Genomic DNA, 20,787 nt, shown 5'->3' with positions numbered 1-20,787 from the left:
TTTAATGATTTGCTTTTGAAACTTGAAGTCTTGAAAACAGTGTGATGCAATTACTGCTGTTCTAGCCCCCAAAGAATTTTCTGTGTAAAATCTTGAGAATCAATAAAGATGGAAGGGAGAAATTGGAATGTTTTAACTGCAGCCTTCAGAACTTTAGTAACAGCACAACAAATTAAAAACAGCTCATGCACAGTTAAAAAAAAAAAAAAAAAAAAAAGAAGACACAGGAGACAGACTAGGACAACAGAGACTCTCAGAGCAAAATTCATCTGGCAAATAAAAAAAAATTGTCTAATTTTCAGAAATTTGTACTCTCCCCAAATATTTGCTATCAGCAAATCACATAATTCTGTATTATATGTGACTGCCTCAGTAAGAAAGAGATACTTGTCAACAGAAAAAAAATCCAATCATGTTACTTGAAGTTGTTCATAACAAAGTGTATCATGAAGGAAAATCTCTGGCTTAGAAACAGCCCTCCAACTCATTCACTTTCCAAAGTCCAATGTCTGGGAGCCATGCCTTACACCTCTCTCCCTTACTTCCCCTACCTTGGCTTTCGCCAAATAGTATCAATTTTATCTTCCAAAAAGCCCTCAGATATGTCCACTTTTCCTCGTCTCCACTGCCAACTGTCTGGTGCAAGTTGCTCTATCAGTCCCTGCCTAGACCATGAGTACTCTTCACTGGTCCCTCCCACTTCCACTCTTGCCCCTTTTCTAACTGACACAGCCAGAGGGATGTCCTCAAAACACGGATTAGAATGTGTCATCCCAGACTGAAAACCTTTCAAAGCCGTAACACATTGATGAGGTTGTGCACAGTCTGGTCTGGACCTTCTTCTCGGATGCACTCCTCACCCCCTCATTTTCTTTGTCTCATTCACGCTGACCTTCCTTCCATTTCCTGAAAACCCTGTGACTCTCTTGAGAGTCTTTACACGTGTTGGCCCCCACTTCCTGTAATCCCTCTTATCTTATGCCCTTTTTGCCTTGATAGCTTGGATTCATCCTTTGGATCTCAAGGGAAAATCACCCCCTTAAAGAGAACTGTCCCTGACCTAGGTTCAGATATCCCTGTTAATAATCTTCGTGGCCCCTGTATCTTTCCCTGATGGTACTTACCACAATTGTAATGCCTCATACTCCTAACAGACAAGAAGCTCTAGAGGGTTGGGTTCACACCTCTTTGTGTTCATATGGTACCCTAAGAATTTGACACAGTAACAGACCACCTAGGAGGAGTTATTTGTGATACACTTCACATACGGTAACATTTACCCCTTTACAGTGTTACACACAGGAATGGAAGAGGTTTTCAATATAAATACTGGCTGTGTCTTAGGGTAACTCTATGTTTAACCTTTTGAGGATTTTCCAGATTGTTTTCCAAAGAAGTTTCCCATTTACATTCCCACCAATAATGTATAGGGTTTCCAATGTCAACAAATCCTCACTAATACTTGTTTTTGTCCATATTTAAATTACAGCCATCCCACGAGGCACGAAGCGGTATCTCATTGTGGCTATTCCCTAATGACTAACAATGTTGAGAATCTTTTCATGTGCTCATTGGCAATTTGCAAATCTTCTTTGGAAAAATGTCTACTCAATTTCTTTGACAAGTTTTAATTGGGTTATTTTTATTGTTGAGTTGTAAGAGTTCTTTATATACATTGGATACAGGTTCTTTATCAGATAAAAGATTTGCAAATATTTTCTCCCATTTTGTGGGCTGTCTTTTCACTTTCTTGATGGCGTCCTTTGAAGTACAAAAGTTTTTAATTTTAGTGTAGTCCAACTTACATAGTTTTCTTTTGTTGTTTATGCTTTTGGTATCAATCTACGAAACCACTGCCTACCACAAGGTTATAAAGATTTCAGTCTATGTTTTCCTCTAAGAGTTTTATATTGTTTTTATCTCTTACATTTAGGTCTTTGATCCATTTTGAATTAATTTTTATATATTGTGTGAGGATATCCAGTTGTCCCAAGACTACTGGCTGAAAAGACTATCAGAGTGTCTTGGTACCCTTGTTGAATATCAGTGTACCACAGATGTAACAGTTTATTTTTAGATCCTATTCCATTGATCTGTATGTATATCCTTATGCCAGTACCACACTGTTATTTATTATAGCTTTGTAGTAACTCTTGAAATTGAGAATGGGGAGTTTTCAAACTTTGCTTTTCTTTTTCAATACTATTTTGGCTATTATGGATTCCTTGCATTTCCATATTAATTTTAGGGTCAACTTGTCAATTTCTACAAAAGGGGCAGCTGAAATTTTCAGACTGCATTGAAACTAGAACAATTTGGGGTGTATTACCATCTTAACAATGTGAGTTTTCCAATTCAAAGACACAGGTATCTTTCCACTTATTTAGGTCTTCAATTTTTCACAACAATATTTTGTGGTTTTGGTGTGCAAGTCTTGCACTTCTTTTGCTTATTTGTAAATACTTATTCCTGAGTATTTATTCTCTTTGATGCTACTGCCAATGTCATTGTTTTCTTAATTTCTCAGTTTTATTCTTAATTTCCAGATTGTTCATTGGTAGCATATATAAATACAATTCATCTTTGTACTGATCTTGTATCTTTCAAACTTGCTGAATTCATTTATTAGTTCTAACAATTTTTTAGGGGATTCCTTAGATATTTTTACATAAAAGATGTCATCTACAAACAGAGAACGTTTTTCTTCTGCCTTTCCAATCTGGATGCTTTTCTTTTTCTTACCTAGCTGCCCTGCTTAGAACCTCCAGTGCAATGTTAAATAGAAACAGTAAGATAACACATTCTTGTCTTGTTCCTGATCTTAGAGGGCAAACTCTCAGTTTTTCACCATTAAGTATGATGTTAGCTGTGTAGTTTTTGTAGATTCTCTTTATCAGGGTGAGGAAGTTCCCTTCTATTCCTAGTTTGTTCAGTGTTTGTATGATAAAAGGGACTTAGAATTTGTCAAGTGCTTTTTCTGTGTCTATTAAGATGATCATGTGACTTCTGTTCTCTATTCTATTAATGTGGTGTCAACACAGATTTTCATATGTCAAAGCAATCTTGCATTCCTGACATATATCCCATTTGGTCTTGATGTTAATGCTTTTCATGTCACTAGATTTAATTTTCCAGCATTTTGTTGAGAATTTTTGTTTGTTAAGATGGAGTCTTGCTCTTGTCGCCCAGGCTGAAGCGCAATAGCACAATTTTGGCTCACTGAAACCTCTGCCTCCTGGATTCAAGCTATTCACCTGCCTTAGCCTCCAGAGTAGCTGGGATTACAGGCACTAGCCACCACGCCCAGCTAATTTTTGTATTTTTAGTAGAGACACAGTTTCACCATGGTGGCCAGCCTGGTCTCGAACTCCTGACCTCAGGTGATGCACCTGCCTTAGCCTCCCAAAGTGCTGGGATTACAGGTGTGAGCCACCACACCCGGCCAAGAATTTTTACATCAGAACTATAGACCAAAGATACTGGTCTATAGTTTTCTTGTGTTCTTGTTGTCTTGTCCATTTTTATCAGGGTAATACACTCGCCTTACAGAATCAGTCAGGAAGTATTCTCTCCTCTTGTATTTTTTTGGAGAAGTTTGTAAAAGATTGGCATAAATTCTTTTCTATATTTTTGGTAAAATTCACAGTGAGGACATACGGGCCTGGGTTTTTTGTGGGTATGAAGGGGGAAATTTTTAAAATTATAATTCAATCACTTAACTTGTTATAGGTTCATATTTTCTCTGTCTTCTTGACTCCGTTTTGGTAGTTTTTGTTTTTTAGGAATTTATCCATTTCATTTAAGTCACCAAATATTTTAGCATATAATTACCTTTTTTAAATTTCTGTAGAGTCGGTAGTGGTATCCGCTCTTTCATTGCTGATTATTCTTTTATCCTGGTTAGTCTAGCTAAAGGTTCATAAATTTTGCTGATCTTTCAAAGGACCAACTTTTGCTTTTATTGATTTTCTATCGTTTTTATTCTTTCATTTATTTGCACTTTCATCTTTATTATTTTCTTCCTTCTGCTTGCTTAGGTTTAGTTTGCTCTTCTTTTTCTAGGTTCTTAAGGTGAAAAGTTGGATTATCAATTTGAGATCTTTCTTTTTTTGAAAAAAATAAGCATTTATAGCTATAAATTTCTCTCTAAACACTGCTTTTTAAAGTTGCAGCCCATAAATTTTGGTATGTAGTGCTTTAGGTTAATTTATCTCAAGACATTTTCTGATTTCCCTTGTGATTTCTTCTTTGACTCTGATTATTTAGAAGTATATTATTTAATTTCCACATATTTGTGCATTTCCCAAATTAGGAGTATGTCATTTAATTTCTACATATTTGTGCATTTCCCAAATTTTCTTTTGTTACTCATTTCTAATTGTATTCTATAACAAACTTTTGTATTATTTCATTCCTTTTTACATATATTGAAGCTAATTTTATGTCCCAATAATCTATCCTGAAGAGTGTTCCATATGCACTTGAATGTGTGTTCTGCTCTTTAAGTGGAGTATTCTACAGATGTCTGTTAGGTCTATGTGGCTTATAACGTGGGATCTGGGAATGAAGCCCAAGCTATTCTGGCGTTTTCAGGAGGGTGTTTACCTTTTTAAGGGCTCATCACGCCATTTAATATCATCCTAATGTTAAGAGGTATGCACAGTAAGATGCTCACTTTGGATTTGCTCTTAAACACATCTATTCTGAAGAACTCCAAGGAGAGCAAAGTAGGAAATGAACGCAGCTGTCCTACGTTTCCTGATTAATTTCATATCTGTCTCATGAGCATGTTTTAAATACATGACTACATGTACTCTGCATATAAAAAATATATACAAGTGCACAGTGAAAATAAATGATGCTATTTCATACTACTAATACTGAAATTTTGTCTGCACAAGCACTTTCTGAAAGAAGTATCATATGACTTGGTACAGAATAAATATATTTTATGATTAAGAAACTTCTCTTACAAAATATACTCTGTGAAGTAGTATCCACTGCAGTTGATTTACGGTAGGCCTTTGTGAGGAAAATCTAGAAATTAAGAGCACTACATCAATATGCAAAAATTATTTAACAAAATACCTTTTATTGTTCTTGTATGAGGTTTGTGGTTAATTCCATCAAAATGTTCAGAAGATAAGATGTGTGTACTTTCTTCAACACACCTAAAAAAGAAAACTGGATTTACAAACTTTTAAGAGAAAATTACAAAACAGTATTATTAGCATATGATTAACACCACATCTACATTTTTTTGAAAAAAATAACACAGTATTTAGGATCTTACGCAAAAGTCATAAAGATATTTGCCTTATTGAACTGTGTAATATGAAAGTTTACCACTTTAGTAAAGTACTAAAATTTTTTTAACATATACATGAATATGACTTAAATACTATCTCTTGAATTATATGAAGTTACAAAACCAAAGAAATACTTAACTTTTGTTTCCATGATTATGTAATAAATCATTCAGAACCTTCACACATAGTCTCCATAAGCTTCTACTATGGAATCATGGCCATTTTTACTTGGACAACAGGAAAATTACATGACTTTCCAAATACATCAAAACTTTCTAACTGAATAAAACACAGAACTCCTGATTGTCGACTGAGGTTTTACCTTCTAAAATATGAACCCAAAATCCAAAAATAGTGCCAGAAATAATAAATCTCAGAAAGTAACTTTTTACTTTAATTTTCTTTTCCTACTCACTTTTTCATCTTCATCCTGAACAGCTTACCTTTGTATCATATGGCCTCTTGATGAAAGTAATAAAAGCATTTTACTTTTTAATATGCATGGTGAATCATTTTCAAACTTGTGAGGGACAGTAGTCATGACAGAAGGGTGCTTCCATCCCAAATTAATGACACTAACTATATGATCTAATTAAATTAGAAAAAGTGAAGCATGGCAAAGGAGTTTTAGAAGCAGCTGTGGCTTAAGCAGTCACATGGTAACCACCATGGAGCCTGAATCTAAAAGTATTCTTTCAAGCTGGTATGCCATGCCTTCTTCCAATTTTGATGACCATATCACAAAATATCCACACAAGTAGGGTACGTATAGTGATGCAAAGAGACTTCTGAACTATCCTAATAACCAATGTAAAGGTCATGGCAGGTAAATGTATTCTTTTCACAGTTTGTCTAGCTAGATCTTCTTTCACATTTGTTCCTGAGGACTGAAGCTCCCTAGGTTCAGCTGGGCACTTCTTGAAAAGCAAGCTCCTGAAGCTCTCTGTCCTTGTGCAGGACAGGCTGGCTGCACAAAAACTTCAGGTTTTTCTAGGGTGTTAGAGTACAATTACCTTGTGTGGGAGTGGGAAGAAGATTCACCTGAGACTACAGGTGCAGGGGAGAGGAAAGACCATATTTAAAGTGATCATAGATTGAAGGAAGCAAGGAACCTTGGGAAAGATAGAGATAAGGGTCGATGACAGTAATAATGAATAGGTGCTTACAAACAGAAAAGAGTACTATGTTTCAGCAAATGCTTACATTCCTATAGTCCTCCAGTCTATGTCCAGAAGAATGTGGCAATGACAAAACATCTTTTCCTCCACTCCCAGGATAAGCTTCCTACAGCCATAGATGGACAAAGAGGCAAATATACAGTAGAAAAACAATGCGAACACTTCCAAACCCGACTGGAGCAGAAAACAATCTAGTCAGTATGAAGAGCGTCTCAGCAGGGGCTTGGTAGCATGAAGAACGGAGACACAATCTTGCGAAGGGGCAGAAAGCAACTTTATACGTTAGTATTGATATGCCACCCCTTTGGAGAACCACTGCTTTAGATGAATCTTTATTTGTATTTTGGCCAAACAAACAAACAAACAAACAAAAAAAAACCCCACCTATAGTTAGAGAAACTCATCACCTTTTTACCTATGGTAAAAATAAAATATTTCTTAGTGTGTTCTTTAGAATTTTTATGTAAGCATTCTGTTGTCCCTAGGCCAATCTAAATTAGTAGAGTTAAAATTAAAGCTATCATATTCAATGTATCTTTTTATGAAAAATCAAAAGTAAAATTTCATATTTTCTGGAATAGAAAACATCCAGAAGAGTCACTAAAAAATGTATCAAAATCTTAGAATACAGTAGTTCAAGCAAATACATTTTCATAACTTAAAAAATATGAAAAATAAATACATATAATGTTTCATTTATGATTCACACTTCTCAGTTACATTAAATAAATCAAACTTTTAATTGGGTAAGGGAAAATCACTCTCTTGGCACGTTAAAAAATGGAGATCATTATAATTTCAAATGAGAACATCTATTTAGGTTTACAAAAAAACATAAAGCAAAAAAATCCCTTGCCCAAATAAAATGTAGCCACAGTACCAACAGAGTTGTAATATCTAGCGCTTTTCTCACCATTTATTTAGCAAATACCTGTGGGACACACACTCAGTAGCTTGCTTAGTGAGATAGGGGCCCTGTCCTCAAAAAGCCAGTTGAAGAGCCTTGCTGGTGAATAAACTGTTTTCTAAAATAAGTAAAACGTAAGATAACATGTGATGTGTCAGAAGACTCTTTCAATAAAGTAATTTAAATCACTACAAATGTTTGCCTTAAAAAATGTGTTTAAAAATTTCCACAGACCATCTCATGCCTCCCATCTCCTTCTCAGCTTTAATACTGACCTTACTCTCAGGAGAAATGGACACACACAATACAGAAACCACATTTAGAGCAGCGTAAGTCTCTGTGTCCTACAAATTCCCATCTCCTCAAACTCTGCAACTGCTCCGAAAAGGGTGTTTGTGTTCAACTAGGAAACTCACTGCACAGATTATTTTTGGAAACACAAGAGCCAGCCTCTTTGATGCCTGACACTAAACCTGTTCTCCTTAACTCCTCAAACCTTCAGTACTATTCTCCTCTTCATGCTCTCTCTAGATTATTTCACCTTCATTTTCCAAAGGAAACAGAAGTTATCTGATGGAAAGTCACTCTCCTTCCTGGTATCACATACAACTTACCAAAGTGGCTCCAGTCCTTCCTACTCCAGACTTGACACACCAAAGTGGTGTCCCTCCTCCTTCCAAATGCCAGACTCTCTGCATATGCCTAATCCCATTCTCTCCTGTTTTCCCAACAACATGAAGATATTATTCCTTGTCTCATTTATATATTCAACCTCTTCTCATGCAGATCTTTTTTGCACTGGTTTTTAAACAAACACCAGTCTCTTCCTTTAAAATAACGGCAAAACAAAGCCGCTTGGCCTCACATCTCCCTCCAGCTATAGCTCACAGGCCTATCTAGACACTTCCTGCTTCAAATAAACTTCTCTACAGAGTTGCCTAAATGTTCTGACTTCATGTCCTCATCTCCTATTCACTTCCCAAAGTGCTTGAGCCCCACTACGCCACTCCTCCAAGACCCTTCTGTACTGGATATGTTAGCAGTACAATCGCCACTGTTCGTTATCTCCTTAACCTCCCCTTTTTCTCTTATATCAACCAGAAGCCCATGGTCTTTCCCTCTGCCTATCTTGCTATCCTTGGCCACTGAATGCTGAAGAACCTCAAGGTAAACATCATGTCTCACTTTACATTCTCTCCCTAGGATATCTCATCCATTTCAGAGACATAAATAAAAATATATTTTTTTGTTCTGTACTTTTAATCTCTAGTCCAGACCCCTTCTATGAGCTCCACACCTACATATCTGTAGGTCCACATCTGTCTACACAGGCAGCATACAGACTGGTAAGATGCATGGGCTCTGGAAGTGAAGTATGTAGATTCAAATCCCATTTCTTCCACTTACTGTCTGATATTGGACAAGTCTCTTAACATCTGTGTTTCCATGTCCCCAGCTTAAAAAATGCTATAATAACTGTAAATGCTCAACAATATTAGCTATTATCATTATTACTATTCGACCTTTCCTCTTGTGTGTCTCAAAGCCATCTGAAATTTTCTGCCTCTGAAATGCATGATGTTCCCAAAATGTGATCTGCTTCTGGGATTCCCTTGCTGTCTAAATGCTGTAATCAGAAATCTAGTAGTTATTTTTCACACAGTTCTCTTTCCTCTCCCATTTCTAATACAACATATCTGTTGAGATTTAAGAATTATATCTGTTATCTTTTCTATAACTGCACCACTCTAACTTTATCCCAAGCTCCATCCTCTCCAGTGTACCCCACTAAAATGGCCTGTAACCAATCAACACACTTCCATCCTTTACCACAAAGTACCATCCACGCTGCAGCCAAAAGGATCTTTACAGATTGCAAATCTGGTCAACTTCATGCTTAAAACCTTTTATTTGTTTCTCCTTGGTTTTAGAATAAGCACTGATCTTTATTAAATATGACCTAAAAAACTCTATAAGGTCTGAACTCTGCCTCCCTTTCCAGTCTAATTTCATACCATATATTCCCTTGGTTCTCTCAGCCCATTCTCCACTTGGCTTGATTCCAATTCTTCCTGCTTGCTTTGCTCCTCCCTACCACAGGGTCTTTGCCCATGCCCTTTCTTTCCTCTGTTTGAAATGCTATTTCTTCCTCCTCTTCTCCTAGTTGACTCTTAATCATCCATCAGATGTCTGCTTAAATGTATCCTCCTTAGGGAAGCCTTCTCTGGCCTCCCAGATGAAGTCAAATACTTTTATTCTTGGTACTCATCATCTTACCCCTTTCTTTCAGGGCAGAGAAAGAGTAAGGAAATTTACGGAGGAAGGAGGAAAGAAGTATCTTAGTCAGCCTAGAAATTAAGACACTTAATCATTTAGTTGAAAAAGCAAACACAGGCACAAGGGGAAGAATTACTTAGGTAACAATAGGCTATATGAAGAGAGTTAGGTGGGTAATCACAGGTTGTAAAAGGAAAGAAAAAACTAAACAGCAAATCTGCTGGAATCAGAACAAGGACTTCTCTTGTATCTTTAACCTCATGGTTTTTATTAAAATGAGTTAGGGAACAGAATGTTCCCACCGGAACTATATGTTCAGTATACAGGTGATGATTCATCCAGTCTTAGCATATTAAGCCATAGACAAATCCAATCCAAATGACTAAAATGACAAAAAAAATGTAATTTTAATAGGTTAATTTCAACAATGTCTTAAACACCTTTTAAACTGATATTCTGCATTATTGCTTCACATTTTATGTTTGCATATAAACTAAAAATCAAAATTGATTTTAATGGAATACCACTTAGTAATCAAAATGAACAAGTTATTAATAAACACAAGTTGGATGAATCTCAAGGAAATATTAATCTCAAGAGATAATCTCAAGAGAATGAAAAAGTTAAATTAAAAAAAGTTAAATCTAAGGATCCATTTAAACAACATCATTAAAATGGAAAAATTATGGAAGTAGGGGACAGATTAGTGGTTGCCAGGGGTTGGGGACAGGGGTGGGAAGTGGGAAGGTAGATGAGTGTGATTATAAAAGGTCAACATTAGGAATCTTTGTGATGGATATGTTCATCTTGACTGTAGTAGATACAAGAAGCTACATGTGATAAAAATTAGAAATAAATAAATATACACACAAATGAGTTCAAGAAAAACCAGGAAAATCCGAGTAAGATCTAGAATGCATCAGTGTTAATATCCTGGATGTTACCACTGGGGGGATTGTGTAAGCAGTGCATGGAACATATGTTATCTTTTGTAACTGCATGCAAATTTACAATTACCCTAAACTTAAAAGTGTCATTAAAAAACAGCTTTAAAGTGGTTTCACAATATTTCTCAAAGACATCGGATTATATATACTTGACTACAGAATTCCAATTTTTTAAAAGCAGGTTTCCTCCAGTTTCTCCATGTTCTACCTTTGTTGCTGTCAGCCCATGAATAAAGGGAGATTTAAGTAGACAGAAGAAATATCTTGAGGTTGTAACGAACACAATAAAAAAAAATCAATATTTTTAAAAAGTAGATCTTAAAATGTACTTGAAAGTTTGAGATCATAATGACATAAACAACTATTTATGACCTAAGAAAAACTACCTACTTTGGTACTTTGAAGTATTAAAAAAAAAAAAAAATCACACAGAATTAAATTACAAAGCTCAAAACTTGTTTATGCAGCTGGTCTTTTTTAAAATCAAGGAACTTTAAACCTAAAATTCTAATAGGCTTACTGGTGACACCCCAATCCTTTGAAAAATAAATGAAATATCATAAATCATTTGACAGTTTTTAAGCTTAGATTTTTATCATCAGTCAGACTCTTTAAAAATAAAAAAGCAATATGAAAGGATAGGATCTTGCTTTGTGCCCTATAAAGTTTAAGATAGAAAATAAATCATACTATTAAATGTCATTTAGAACCTTAACTTCAATACTTAGGATGAAATTGGCATAATATTCATGGTCATTCCTATGAGAATTCATGCAAGTCGAGTAGCTTTTCTTACAAAATATTGCAGAACTCTGGCACTTCCTGTGATAAATGAAGCAATAAGGCTTTGGAATTGCAATTGTGTATATTTAAGTACTTCATATAAGCAACCAGACTGTCATCTTGCTGGATATCTAGCACTATGAATTTATTATTTGTTATCCAAAGGAATGTTTGAATACTTATAAAGAGTAAAGGGTTGGGGTAAGCCCTTAAAATTTAAAGCTACAAATGTAGGGACTATATTGCAGCCACACTGTCCAACCTTCATTTTCTTGGCAAGTTAATTTAATGAAAAATATTCACAGATTTTTCAGGAAATGTAGAGATGAAAAAAATCTATAAATATCTTGAAAATGTTTAGGATTCAACATAACTGTTAAGATCTAGATATTAGCTACAGCATTCTGAGAATTTTTATGACAGTCAAGTTGCAAGAAAATATATTATGGGAGACATTCTCCATGACCTGGTTTTAAGGTAAATTCATTGATGGGTCAATAATGGTTCAACTCATAAAGTGTGCTTTGAGAAGTCAGCTGAACCAGCATTAGGGGAAGGAGGTCAAAGCCGGGCCCTCTCGGTTATCTGGCCCATCCTATTTTAAAAGAATTCTATTGAAGGAGATTCATTCCAAAGGCTAAAAAAATTACTTCTGTATTTTCTGATGGTTTCATTTACCCATCACATAAGTGAAAATTCATAATTTTCTTCCCTTCTTGAAGCAATAATGGCAGAACTTCTGAGAAATAGTCTCAGAAGATTTATCCTGTACCAATATAAATCTCAATCATTTTAGATTTCAGTTTTTCTAATTCGCTTTTAAGATACAGCCACCAAAACTGTGGCCTCCAAATAAGGCCACTAATGTCACATCCATATCAAGCTGTACACTTGAATGACTGAATTAGTGACAGCGGAAAGCCTACTTCTCATATTTTGCATATTATTGCTAATGAAGTATCCTTAAAGATTATTTAAGTGTATCTCTAATTTCTCAAGAAATTAAAATTAAATACTGAATACACACCAAATAGTATTTTCAACATATGTGCAAGTTATAAAGAACAGTAAAATGAACACCTGTTTTTCCACTAGCCAGTTTAGAGAACACATTACTTATAACTTTGAAGTCCCCTTTATGGCCTTTCCCATTCCAATTCCAATCCTTTTTCCCATGCATTCTCCCCAGCTATCTTTTTTTGTTGTTGTTTTTGCTTTCCTTTATGGTGTTACCATATGTATCCCTCATCAATATCTTGCTTAATTTTGCAAGATTTTGGATGGAATTATATTGGTTGGAATCATATTGGAAGTATTCTTAAGTTTCTTGGTTTTATTCTGTCCATGAGACTTATCCATGATGATATACTTGAATGTAGCACAATTTGTGTCTTCTCTTATTGATGATATCTGAGTTGTTTCCAGTTTTCTGGAACATATTATGTATTTCTCTGTGTAGATTACCAAGAGTTTCTATGCCTCAGAGTGGAGTTGCTTGGTTGATATACGCACAACTTATTAGTTAATGCAAATTAACTAATGTATTATTATTAGTTAATGCAAATGTATTATATGGTTGATTCAATTTGTACAACCACTAGCAGGGCAAGATAAGTTCAAGATGCTCCAACATTTTTGCCAATCTAATGGACATAAAAAAGTACTTCCTTGTGATTTTTTAAAGCTGTTTTTTCTTTCTTGGGGCAAAATTTACATAAAATGAAATGCACCAATCTTAAGTGTACCATTCCATAAGTTTTTTACAAATGCATATACCTTGATTCCCAAATCATTACCACTACCCCAAGTTAGTTCCTTCAAAATCCTTCCCAGTCAGTTCCTGCCCCATCCCCTAGAAGAAACGACTTTTCTCATCCTTTTCCCTCACAGATAATTTGTCAGTGTGTCATGTTATGAATAACCACAGTCTGTTTATCCATTCTCTTACTGATGGAAACCTGGGCTATTCCAGTTTCTGGCTAGTATGAATGAAGCTATATTATGTACGCATATTATGTATGTATTTCTCATAAAAATATTTTTGGTGGATTTTTATTTTCATTTCTCTTAGGCAAATATCTAGGAGAACTGCTGAATCATTGGGTAAATGTATATTTAACTCTGTAAGAAACTCCCAGATCTTTTTCCTAAAGTGGCTGTACCATTTAACCCTCTTACCTAATGTATAAGAATGCCAGTTGCTCTAGATCCTATCTAATTTTAGACAGTATGGTGGTTTTCTCATTCTCATTTTAACCTGCATTTCCCAGATGACAAATTACATTCATCACATGCTTACTGACCATTTGAATATCTTCCGTTGTGCAGTGTCTGTGTTACAAAGTTTCTTTTAAAATCATTTGTTCCCTATTCCTCCTTTTTAGTTTCTGGTTGTTTGGTTTTTTGTTATGGAGCCGTATAAATTAGCTATATATTCCTTTGACAAATATACATTTTGCAAATACTTTTCTCAGTCTGTGGCTTGTTGTTTTCTCAGTGGTATCTTTTGATAAATATAAGTTTGTTTTTTTTCAATGAAGTCTATTCTTTAAAGCTTTTCTCTTACAGTGATTGCTTCTACATCCTCGGAAATCTTTGCCTACCCCCAGTCATAAAGATATTCTCTGATGTTTTCTTAAATTCTTATGGCTTTAGCTTTTATATTTAGTAGTATGATTCATCTCAAATAGATTTATATGCATGATGCAAGAGAGAAATTGAGATTTATATTTTTGCTTGTGGATATCTAGTTGACCCAGCACCATTTACTGCAAAACTTTCCTTTCCCTACTTGGTTGCTTTGGATTTGTTTGAAATCAGAGGCCTATATAAGTGGGTCTATGACCTCTGTTCAATTCCATTAATTTATTAGTTGATCCTTATGGCAATACCATGCCATCTTGATTATTGCAGCTTTATAGTTACGGTACAAAGTCAAGTCTTCCAGCTATGTTTTCAAGATTTGTCAGATTTTCTCAGTCTTTTACATTTCCATGTAACTTTTAGAATTAGCTTGCCAATTTTACAAAAAGGTCCGTGGATTTATGCTAGGGATTATGTTGAATCTACAGATCAATTTTGAGGGAAATGTCATTTAATTGAGTCTTCCAATCATATGGCATCTCTCTTCATTTATTTATATCTTTAATTTTTCTCAGTATAGTTTTGTTGTTCTTATAGATTTTGCATGCCTTTTGTTGAAATTATTCCTAAATGTTCTACTTTTATTAGAAATAGGAAATAGGTTCTACTAATGATCATCTCAATTCAAAAATACTCATTTCTCACGGTGCCTCCATCACATTTTCACTCCTTGGAAACATTAAAACATCAAAATCGTAAGAAAGTTTGTTTAATATTAAATAGTACATACTATATTCTGTATGGTAAACAAGAATTTCTAAAAATGAATGGAGATTCTACAAGTTGGCAGTAAAATAAAGGAATGGATTAAAGTCTAACAATACACATGCTGGAAATCGGGCTGGGGAATTTTTATAATCCACACTCATTTCAAGTAGATTATCTGACGGGGAAGAAGGATGTCAGACATACCATTAACTCAGTCTACAGATGCACTGATCTTTTAGGAAAGGGACTTTTGTTACCTAACTAGTCCAAAGCTTTTTTGACATCTGGCCCACACAGTGATGAGCACAGGTTTCAAGGAGAGGAGAAGAGCAGGAAATATTTAGCTTTGATTTTGAGCAGATATAGTTTAAGCTCTTAAATAAAATTTAAGCTCTTTGTCTTCTGCTGAAGACAGAACTGTATCCAGAGACTCTGAGGATTCCCATTTGGCCTTCTTTCATTTGCAACTTGTTATAATAGTAGTTTCACATTGTTCACTTTACTGTGGCTCCTTTTCTTCCTTCTACGCTTTTTCCTGGAACTACTAATTTTATTTTCCGTATCTTCACTATCTAATTCTTCAGACCTCTGTATGTGCAAGGATCTGAGAATTAATCAAATTTCCCATTATTACCACTGAGATCCTAAAAGACATTCCCATCATCTTTGGCCTTCTTGGCTTCTCCTTTTGCTTCCCCTTTAAAGTCTTTTCTCCATATGCTTTGTCTTAACTTTTTTCCTCTACTCTTCTTTGTCAAGTTTTTCCACTTCCTGAAGCCTTTCTTTTGATTTTTCAAGGTTTATACCACTACAATCCTCTTCCTTAGTATCCTTTAAGATGCATTTCTGCATCATTGGCCACAGCTGAACCTACTTCCCTTTGTCAGTAAGAATTATTTTCTTATTCACTTAAAATTTCTCATTTCTTTTGCATGTGATTTTGGTCACTTTTTTCTTGTCACTGGATTTAGCCAATTTTTTTAGTTTTATATTTATTTATTTATTTATTTCGAGACAGAGTCTCGCTCTGTTGCTCAGGCTGGAGTGGACTGGCGAGATCTCGGGTCACCACAACCTCCACCTCCTAGGTTCAAGCGATTCTCCTGCCTCAGCCTCTGGAGTAGCTAGTACTACAGGTGCATGCCACCATGCCCGACTAATTTTTGTTTTAGTAGAGACGGGGTTTCATTTTGTTGGCCAGGCTGGTCTCGAACTCCTGACCTTGTGATCCACCCACCTCAGCCTCCCAAAATGCTGGGATTAAAGGTGTGAGCCACCACGCCTAGCCGACAATTTTTTATTTTACAATGTATTCTCTTCAAGGTCCAACCAACCCAAGCATACAGTACTATTTCTCCTTAAAGAAATCAGCATCTGGGCCACCTTCAGCCTCCTCATCTGTGTTCATGAACTTTATAGAAATGTCCTTGGTTTTCTGTGCCTTATCAGTATTAGGGGCAGACTGAGTTTTAAGGTTCCTCTGTTTTCACCACTTTCTCTTTCATTTTCTGTCTCATCTGTCTCTTTCCTTCTCCTCTTCTCCCTCTTCATTACTAACACCACTGGCCAGCGTGTACTCTTCTCTCTCCTGCTTGTGGTCTCTTTCCATCTGACTGAACGATGAACAACATATTGTTATTGAAATAGGCTCTAAATTCTTCCATGTAATCACTGGTGAGAGATAAGAGCTGTATTCTCATTAACAACTCTTTGGTCAGTTGTTTCTGTATTTTCTGCAGAGACCTTATCCAAAGTGTCATAGCAAGACAAAGAGACACAGCATATTCAGGTAGAGGTAACTTGTTCAAATCAAATACTTCAAATCAAATACTCAAATCAAATCAGATACACTAACGTACACAGGAAATTAAACACCTTTGAGGTCTTCCTTTTAATGGTTGATCTTGGGCTAAAAAGGACTCTAGTATTTTCTGGACGTCCCTAATTTTTCTGGATTGATCTTTCCTTCTTTCATACGTACTCTCTTCTTGAGAGGTAGCTACATCATCCTTTTCTTCTTCTGAGAGAAGTAAAATTAATACAACTTCACCATCCTCATTTTACTTGGCAGTTCGATCTGCTCTGGGAATATGAGTTGGCATCCTCTGGGCAATCGAACTAAAGAACCCAATTCATGACCTGGGTATCCTGCACTCTGGCTGCAGGATCAGTAATAAAGAGCACTGCAGCTCTGTTACAGACCAACTTATTACAGACTTCATTTTTCTCATCTGCTGCTGTCAACCACAGAGGTCAAGAAAAGAAATGGCAGAGTGTAGCCAGTAGAAAACTTGGCTTAGGTACTGCAACTCTTTACCACTGAAGAAAAACATAATACTCTTTTTCAGATGGCTTCTCAAAAAGGAATATATGACATATTTTCCTACAGTTCACAAACTATGTCGTTTTGTTCCAAAGTGGCAGGGGTGTTATATTTCACTTTTGTCACCAACCCAAATATATTCAGGGTTTTTCGAACTCAAGCATGTAAGATCTTTTACAGATTTAACTTGTTTTACCTAGAATGAGGCAAAGTTAATGTTTCTTGGGAAGATTTTTGGTAACAGCATTCACGGTATCAACCAAACACCATGCCCAAGATTCTATTTACTTCATCAATGAATTAACCTTTGGAGATGGGTATCATGATAACTTATTGCTTTATCTTTGTGCTGAAGAAGTTGAACCTGTATACAAACAAGTGTATTTATGTGGTTAATTAGCAGCTTCAAGTACATCTTTACCTTTCAACGTCTGGTAAAAAAGGTCTGTCCTCCAGTGTTGCCTCAATAAAGGCTCAAATAAATCATTTTTATATTATTTTAAATTTAAATCTATTTGCCTATTGACATAGTTGAAGGACTATTTGGACAGATATAAAAATCCGTAAGTTACCTATTCTTTTCTTAAAAGTCTTTTAAGTATGGCCTATTTTCTTGCACTGAATGAAATCTGAGGCCAACATAATTTTCTCATTTATAAATATCTTGACCTATTTTTCTGGTTCCCTCCCAAAATTTTATCTCTGAGGTCCAGCAACTTTACTAGACCCAGGCACACAGTGAGTGTCCTTTCAATGTTTAGATTCAAGTTGTCACTTACTTCAGAAAACTTTATGCTCTAAACACTGGTTTCCTTTCATTAAGTTTGGACTTTTCATTGGGTCTACGATTATGCATATAATGGATCTACTCAGCCTGTCATCTATACCCACGGTCTTGAAACTGAGGAACATCTGAGGCTGCTCTAACGCTTCTTAAGAGAGATGCAGACCTAGATAGTTTTAAGGCAATCTATTTCCAGGTCCTCAACTCTCATTTTTTCCTAATACCGATCTTCCTGAGAGTGCACTGGCAGCTAAGGCATCACGCAGCCTCTCTTCTCACTTCACAAAAGAAATGCATACCTCTTGGGATGCAAAAACCTCCAGGGTTCCAAAAACGGGAAAAAATTTTAACAATGCTATCTATGAAACCTCCTTTAATCAAAGCACTACAGTAAGGCCTTGTTCTTTCCATGTCTCATACAGATGTTTATTAAGAAATGGAGTACTTGGCCCATATTATGATGATAAATTGAGTGTATTGTAGAATGAAGCAGTTCCACAATACATAGTGACGACATTTTACTTATAGGGATTACCTCTTCCATACTCTTATTAGTGTTAAAGACGTATCTCTCTGGAGGCTTTAGTGAGCCCAAAGCAAAGAAACTCTGAAGGCAGCAGCACCTTACTGTATCCAGGCAACACATGGTAAGGCTCTGTGCCTTATCTACTTAATCTATATTAGAATTAGAATTCAGCCATGTGATGGTTGTCATGGAGGCATATATTAACATATTTATTTGAGATGAAAAATCAAGTGGGACTTTTACTGACAGAAGGATGTCTGATTTAAAAGATAAGTTTGAAAATAAATACCAGCTTTGTCAATTAGATTAAATGGCAACCATTTTCCCTAAATTGAGTGATCTACATTTATAGCTGCAAGGTTTTGATAAAAATATATTTGAGGCATAAATTAAGAAAAACCGCTGTCAGCCAGGAGCAGTGGCTCATGCCTGTAATCCCAGCACTTCGGGAGGCCGAGGCGGGTGGGTCACCTGAGGTCAGGAGTTTGAGACCAGCCTGGCCAACATGGTGAAACCCCTTCTCTAGTAAAATACAAAAAATGTAAAAATGTAAAAAACACAAAAAATGAGCCAGGTATGGTGGCGGATGCCTATAATCCTCGCTACTTGGGAGTCTGAGGCAGGAGGATCACTTGAACCAGAGAGGTGGAGGTTGCAGTGTGCCGAGATTGCGCCACTGCAATCCAGCCTGGGCAACAAGAGAGAAACTTTGTCTCAAAAAAAAGAAAAAAAGAAAAACCATTGCCTAAAAATTGTACATTGCCAAGTATACAAAGGAATTAATAATTTTAAACAATCCTTTCTAAGTATGTTAGGTTAAACAGGGTGCCCCTAAGTAAAAGAATAGTAAGTGTAATGGTCATTTGATAAGTCTCAGTTAAGCCTTTTTGATAAATTTTCCCAAACTGAGAAAGTGACAGCACATCCCTCTCCAAGTTAAGTGATTTCCAGTCCTTTGCTTTCTACAAATGATAGTGTAATTGAGTTGTCAGTAGAAACATCGTTAAATAATCTGTAGATCACATTATGATTTCTGGCATGTAACTCAGCAGGATGAGCAAAGTTAATAAGTGATGCAGTGTTTCTGTCATATTGTAAACACTGACATTTTAAAGCTGAGGTGTTATGTCACTCTTTTAAATGTATATTTGACTTTGCTCACCTCTCTCATGTCTAATTTCCATGACCTCACTGTTTTTCCTGTATCATCTTTTTCTCTTGTACTCCTTCTAATGTTGTTTTCATTTGACAGTTTCATTTTCTTCTTCAATTTCTTTCCTGAGTTCTGCTTCTAAATGCATAATTCTAGATTTTATAATTAAACTATAATTACTAACATAACATTTTAACTTTTCCCATTTTGTGTATGATTAGGTAAGAATCCACTTTCCATCTTTTTCATATGGACACTCTATTGCCTCAGCACCATACACTGAAAGCTATATGCAGCCTTTCCCCCACTGATCTTCAACACCTGCTTTGTCATAAATCATGCTTCCACATATAGGTGGATCTGTTTGTAAATTTTCTATTCTTTTGATCTGCCAATCTGTATATCCTTACACCATATGCTGGCTTAACTACTATAGTTTTATATTGTCATTATATAAAGGCAGCAAAAGCACTTCCTTGATAGGAGGAAAAACACCTTCTTTAGGAATATGTATGTGATTCTGGGATGATTGCTCTTCCATTTAAGTTCAGAATTATAATGTCAAGTATCATCCAAATAATAATATTAATAGTAATCACACAATCTCAAAATCTGTTAGGGATTTGATTCTATGTGCAATGAGAGAGAATTAACATCTTTGCAACATTAAATCTTCTAATCCATTAATGTCTTTCAATAAAAGTTTGTAACTTCTCAATAAAGGACTTAGACATTACTTGATCGATTTCTTCAAAAGTTATTTGAAGTATGTTGCTATGTAAATTATATCTTTTAAAAATTACATTTCTGTAGTAACTTCACTGTGGAAAAATCTTGCAGATACCATCTTAACCAAGTGATCAAGGTTAGCATGACCAGTAACCAGTCATATTGTTACTGAAACACCAGAAGTTTGGTCTAGGTCCTGCTGCTGCACTGTACAGCCAGTCAATGACTGAGACGATGAGAGGTGCCAAGGAAGAAAGCTTTAATCAGGTGCTACAGCCAAGGAGATGGGAGCTCAGTCTCAAATCCATCTCCCTGAGGGACTAAAACTAAGGGCTTACATACCAGGGAAGAAATGTAACAATGTGTGAGAAAATAGGAACTCTGGAGGGGCAAGGAAGCAATCATGATGAATGAGGGGTCCAGCATCTCCTTGTTTGGATGTGGTGATCTGCTGAGTTTCAGTTCTTTGATACTTATTTTGAGAGGTCTGAAGTTCATTTCCTGAGAAAGGAACTCAGAT

The 20,787-nt window shown here is 35.7% G+C and overlaps 1 protein-coding gene across 12 annotated transcripts in view; it reads right to left on the bottom strand.

The window, feature by feature from the left end:
- ZNF438 (zinc finger protein 438) overlaps positions 1-20,787 on the bottom strand; it is a 177,558-nt gene that overhangs the window by 58,353 nt on the left and 98,418 nt on the right. For 9 of the 12 annotated variants that reach the window (XM_021943956.2, XM_003903515.5, XM_009214195.4 and 6 more), the window contains one exon: positions 5,089-5,171. The gene's annotated coding sequence lies outside the window, so the exon portion shown is untranslated. Of the gene's footprint in view, positions 1-5,088; positions 5,172-6,512; positions 15,756-18,394; positions 18,836-20,787 lie in introns of those variants that run through there. The other 3 variants (XM_031652418.1, XM_009214196.4, XM_009214197.4) reach the window with 3 other exon arrangements.

The sequence above is a fragment of the Papio anubis genome, chromosome 11 (assembly GCF_008728515.1).
Source record: "Papio anubis isolate 15944 chromosome 11, Panubis1.0, whole genome shotgun sequence".
Taxonomy (NCBI): Eukaryota; Metazoa; Chordata; class Mammalia; order Primates; family Cercopithecidae; genus Papio; species Papio anubis.
Note: the sequence above shows the minus strand (reverse complement) of the source record. Positions and strands in the feature narration are given on the sequence as shown.